The 5,968-nt window shown below is 39.3% G+C and overlaps 1 non-coding gene across 1 annotated transcript; it reads right to left on the bottom strand.

Moving 5' to 3' along the window:
- Positions 1-5,390: 5,390 nt before the first annotated feature.
- Positions 5,391-5,497, bottom strand: LOC148843871 (small nucleolar RNA R71). Its single transcript, XR_016103927.1, has one exon. It is a non-coding gene; the product is annotated as a small nucleolar RNA R71 (small nucleolar RNA).
- Positions 5,498-5,968: the final 471 nt, after the last annotated feature.

Genomic DNA, 5,968 nt, shown 5'->3' with positions numbered 1-5,968 from the left:
GATTTGATCAAGAATGTAATTAATTAATAGAAATAGGATTTCTATTTTTATTTATTTTCTTGATTAAAGAAGAAGGAAGAAGATGGCGGCACTAGAGATTTGTAGATGGAGAAGTCACCTCCTGCGATTTACAGTTTATGAAACTGTAACATTTGTGATTAACCTCTGTTTTGCAGGTGGTATGAACAGCCCATATTTGATTTGTGATTGTCTAAAATCAAAATTATTAATTTCAGATCTCTCGTGAATTAATTCTTGAATTGAAAATCAGTTTTGGACCATTTCGGACTAGATTAGACCAAAACTGTTTCGACCGAATCTGATATTCGAAAGGGGCTATTTTTCAGTCCATATTTCTCACACTTGTTATTCCAAATCTGATGTTCAATTACAGGGATTAATTCGGCCCACCTATAAAGCCCAGTTTTAAAGGGTTAAAACTGCAAAAGCCCATTATTGTGAGAAAAGTTGTACGGGCCGAATTGCTAACTGCAATTCAGCCCACGCACCTAGTAGACATTAATTGTTAATGCTTTAAGTTTTTTTTTGGGCTATTCGATGGGCTTTACAGTAGTTAATTGATTGGATTAATTCCTCCTTTACATGTGATGTTTGGATGTTTGATGTGCTGCGACTATGGGCCATAAGTACTTGGCCCATGTTGACTCGTTAGTGGCTCTTGCGCACACCATGGCTGAATGTGTTAGACAGTTTTGTATGCCCTTAGCTTCAATCGAATTGATGTACTTTATGAGTTTATTGTAAATGAACAAAAGTGCATATTTGATTCATGTTCCCTTGGTATGTTTCTGTGTAATACCCTTAAACTGGACACTTATTGAGACTCGTGTTAGTTTAGAATGTTCACAGCCAGTGGGTCAGTCTGGGGAGACCTATCCTGACAAGGCTGACACTGTGGTGCCACCAAGTCGGTTGGGATAATCATAGTGACAGGATTACGATACTGCACTAGGTGTTGGATCGGGCTGTCTTTGATACAGTGTGGGATTAATTAAATCTTTGAACTAGACCAGATTTCTAGTATTGCCCTGGACTTGGAGATTGATGGGCAAAAAAACTAGAAAGTTACACCCGACCCCTAGACTCGATTATGATACTGCACTAGGTATCGGATCGGGCTATCTTTGATGTGCCAATCAGTAAGATCCTTAGCGGGCGTCAAAACCTGGGTATGTTGGGACAATTCGAGAATTCATTTGAGTGGGTGATCATAGTGACAGGATCAGCCCCTTTGTCGGACAAAGGTAATGATCGGGGATGCGCTCTCACTGATGGAAACCAAGACTGCCGGCAGCCGATTTCAACCGTTGAGATTTGTTTTGCAAAGTATATTTTATATGAGATATAAAAGTATATATATTATGGTTTCTAAAATGTTTGCAAAAGGTTTTAATTCCCAGGATCCATATAAGTGGAGAGTGCAACATTGTTCCTTGCAGCCGAGGGAGAGGTCCTCTCTTGTCAGGCAGTGTTTGATCATTATGGGCTGAGAGGTTAAGTGTAAGACCATTGAGGGTATTGTCTGATGGGCTAATCTTGCATCTGCCCACAGTCCCTAGGTGTTACAAGGTGGCTTGGCCCAGAGACCACTTAGGGTATGTGTTGGGCCCATAGAGCCCATTCGATGGGTTTCAGGGGGTGCATTGTCTTTAATAGTGTATTCGACCAGGCCTTGTAACAAAGGCTGGGCCAAACCCATGTGGCTGATGTGTAGATCAATGCTTGGGTCCCACGCCATACAAGGAAGCCCAACTAGGCAGCAGTTAGGAAGGTTAAGTGAGCACATAAGTTTAATGGGCCTAAAGCCCATTTCGAACTGGGCTATTTATTTAGTTAATAAAAGGGGCGAAGTTTTAGATGGATTAGCAGATAGGATAGGGTCTTAATCCTATCCACTCAGAGAGTCCAGATCTGAATGTGATTCAAATCTAGAAACCTCCTAATGGGATTAGGAGAAAGCTAATCTAATCTACAGATAAGATAAGGGTTTATCCTTATCACTAGAAGAGAAGGCTGATCCAAATATGATTTGGATAAGCAGCTCCTAATGGAATTAGGAGCTGATCTTTTAAGTTAACAAAAAGAAGGAGGGGGTAGCAGCCTTTAGGAGAAATACATCAGATCCTCTTTAGTGCTGAAATTAAGAAGGGAGAATTTTGCACCTTGCGAATACTCTCTTGCCGCCTCCCTGCTCTTGCCGCCCTATTTGCCAGTTCGATCTCCAGTTGTGGGAGAAGTCAAGATTGGATCTTGAAATCAGTTCTTTGAGAAATGATTGAAAAGGAAGCTGTGCTCACGTACCATTCTATTGATTCTTGCAAAGGACAGAGTTCTTGGGGAAGAACACTGCTGATTCTGCTCCATCCTGCACTGTGCCATCTTCAGTGGGAGTAGTCTTTGGATCCTTCCTTGGGCATGAACACCTTCGTTGGGAGATATTACTTCTCCGTATCAAGTATAATTCTCTCCTATTCCTTTTGGTTCAGATCTGGTTCAGTTTAAGGTTCAAGAATGATCCTTAAAAATATGATTTTCTAAATAGGGAATGTGATTCCCAGTTGAAGGGAGAGAAAAATTTTTGAAATTCGCCCCTTATTCCGCAATCTTTGGGCATCCATGGGATGGATCTCTCATCCCTTCAGCCACTTTTGGGTCAAGGGATTGATGTTTAATTGTGAGACTTAATTTGGCCCACACCTGTAAGGCCCAGTTTTAAGGAGTTAAAACTACTAAAGCCCACCAACTACAGAAAAGCTAAATGGGCCGAACTACTAACTTCTATTCGGCCCATATACCTAGATAATATTAATCATTAATATTATGGATTAAATTGGGCTTTAATGATGGGGTTTACAGATATTAATTGATTGGATCAATTCTATCCTTGCATGTGATGTATGGATGTGTGATGTGCAACGTATATGGGCCATAAGTACTTGTCCCATGCAGATTTGATAGTGGTTCTTGCGCATACCATGGTTGAATTCACATCATTGCCATGGTGTCCCTAAAGATCATTGGATGACCTCCCTTTGTGGTAGGCCCCACACCTCCCCTAAAGAGAAACTGTATAGAACCGTAACCGTTTAAGGCCCACCAAAATCTAGCTTCATGAAAGTCAGTGGGAGCCACTTTGGTTTGACCTAAATCAAACTAGGGCATAATTTTTTGTTCCTTCCTGAAATATGGGTGCATGTGATAGGGAGATTCATATGATGAACTCTCTAAAGGCCTTCCATCATTAGCATGAAGATGGGTCCTTCAGTTATGTGGAGATGCACTATAAAATTGGGCTATCCAAGTGCTGTTAGATCTATTGGAATGTTTTATAAGATGATAGGAGAGTCATAGACCGATGTGTGAGAGGCCTATCCTAAAATGGAAGACTCTCTCATGGTACCTTGGCATTCATGACTTTGATGGGTGAGCACTCACTAGATAGAAGGGTTTAACCTAAAATGGCAATGAACCTTGTTTGATAGAGGTGAAAGGGAAAGCTCATACGAAGAGTGGATATGTGACGGGTTGTCGAAGCCCTCAAAATTAATGCTAGTCCCACAATAAAATTTTTGTAGTAATAATGGTACTAGATCGAATCCCACAGGGAGCTAGGGAATAATATCTTAGCCGAATGCACAATATAATAGAGTGAGAAAATTAAATAATTAAAATTTTATAAGAACAAGAAAGCAATAGCAATACCAAACAAGAGAAATCAGTCTTACCGAATTCTGATTCAAGGGATTGGTTTGGTCATCGATCATAGGTAAACTTTGGCAGTCTTGCAATTCAAGCATTTAACCTTAGATTTATTAGGATAGCCATAATAAACCTTGTGTTTTCCTAAATCAGCTGACCAAACCCAGCATTCGATCAACACTTATCACTAATCGACTGGGTACGATAGCGCTCCATATTAACTAGTGATAGCATTAAACTTTGTGAAAATAGTTAAACCAAAATAACAAAAATTCAGATACCTGCAATTATTGAATCTTGTTCCATTGATTCCCTTTAGGTTAAAACATGTCAATACATTGGTCAAAGGCTGTCACGAACAATTGACCCACAAAGATATTAACCTAATTGCTACTTGTACCACTATTTGTGACAATTACGGATCACCGAACCATGGATAGCAGTAGAAAAATCAATATTAATTAATTTGTCAGACTAATTAACATTAACATCCGTAGATAATAAACACAAGAATCAACAAATACTTGAATTAAGAAGTAACAATTTAAATTAAATACAGAACCTCACGATGACACAATCGAACCGCCCCTTGAACCAGAAAGAAAAGCTTAACTACTCATGATTTTTGAATCCTCCAGGCTTTGCTTCTGAAAAGGCTGGACTAATCTTCTGACTTGATTGAGTGGCTGGAGCTAGTCCTCCCCCCCCCCCCCCCCCCTTTATATAGCTTTAGGAGGAGGGCTGTTCTCCAACTCTCATTCGGAGATTATCCTCAAAATTAGAAAGTCCTAATTAGATCTAATCCTATCCTATCCTATCTAGTAATCTTAATCTCTTATCATTCTAGGATTACAATTGGAGTTTAGATTTGATAGGACTCTTCTTTCTTGAATTCGAGTTGGGCTTCTTTAATAACTTGGGCCGCTACAAGGCTTTCCTGCGAATTGGGCTTCAGCTGCGAAATGAGCTTTGCTACAAATTTGTTCCGACTTCGGCCCCGATTTCATCTTTGAAACAGACCGAATCTGTCAAAACCAAAAACCTATGCATTGTGGGCCTATCCCTCATCTTTCCAGTGCATCTTGAATTATCCAAATCGGAGTCCGGAATAGAGAGTTATGCCCAGATTACTGAATGGTGCCGAATTAAGGTCTTGAAATACAAGAGTAATGAGTCAAATTAAGTGCTAAAATAATGAAGAAGAGTAAATATTTGGGGATAAAAAACATGATACTTTTTAGTCACATGAAATCCATCCACACTTAAACTTTGCCCGTCCTTGGGCAAGACAAAACTCAAGCAAAAACAAAACAAACTAACTATCCTACCGATTTTTAAACTCAACTCTTGAGATCAAACCTGCAATTTTGAGTGTGCAAGCAAACAATTTTGAGATCAAGCCTGCAATTATTCAGATGATCTAGATGAGTGTGCTAATTTTTGGCCCCAATGATGACCCTAACTCTCATATTGCTAATTTTCTTGAAATATGTGATACTCTTAAGCGTAATGGAGTTAGTGATGATGCCATTAGACTTAGGTTATTTCCTTTCTCCTTAAGGGACAAAGCAAAAGATTGGATTAACTCTCTTCCTGCAGGTTCGATTACTACATGGGATGACTTGGCACAAAAGTTTTTATCGAAGTATTTTCCACCTACTAAAATGACTAAATTAAGGAATGACATAACAACTTTTTCCCAATTTGATAATGAAACTTTATATGAGTCATGGAAGAGATTTAAGAAACTGCTTAGGAAGTGTCCTCACCATGGTCTACCTATTTGGATGCAAGTGCAAACTTTTTATAGTGGCATTAATCAATCTAATCGTTCAATGTTAGATGCAGCTGTAGGTGGTACCCTTATGAGAAAAACGCCTGAAGAAGCATATGAACTTTTGGAGGAGATGGCAGCCAATAGCTATTAATGGGGCAATGAGAGAGCAAATAAAAAGGGAATTGGAATTTATAATGTTGATTCTATCACTACTTTATCGGCTCAACTTGCTTCATTAAATAAGAAATTAGAAAATTTGGGGGTTTCAGCTATGAGTGTTTCTTCTGCTCCCTTCCCTTCTTGTGAGCTTGGTGGGCAAGGGGGACACGCTAGTGTAGACTGTCAAGTAGGAAATCCATTTTCTTCTTCTTCTGAACAAGCTAATTTTTTTTCTTATGGTGGCAATAGGTCCAATTTCAATCCCTACTCCAACACTTACAATCCAGGATGGAGAAGCCATCCAAATTTTTC

The sequence above is a fragment of the Nelumbo lutea genome, chromosome 8, assembly GCF_056320005.1.
Source record: "Nelumbo lutea isolate HS-2025 chromosome 8, American lotus-T2T, whole genome shotgun sequence".
In the NCBI taxonomy this organism is placed as follows: Eukaryota; Viridiplantae; Streptophyta; class Magnoliopsida; order Proteales; family Nelumbonaceae; genus Nelumbo; species Nelumbo lutea.
The sequence above is the reverse complement of the archived record's forward strand: the minus strand, read 5'-3'. Positions and strand labels throughout refer to the sequence as shown.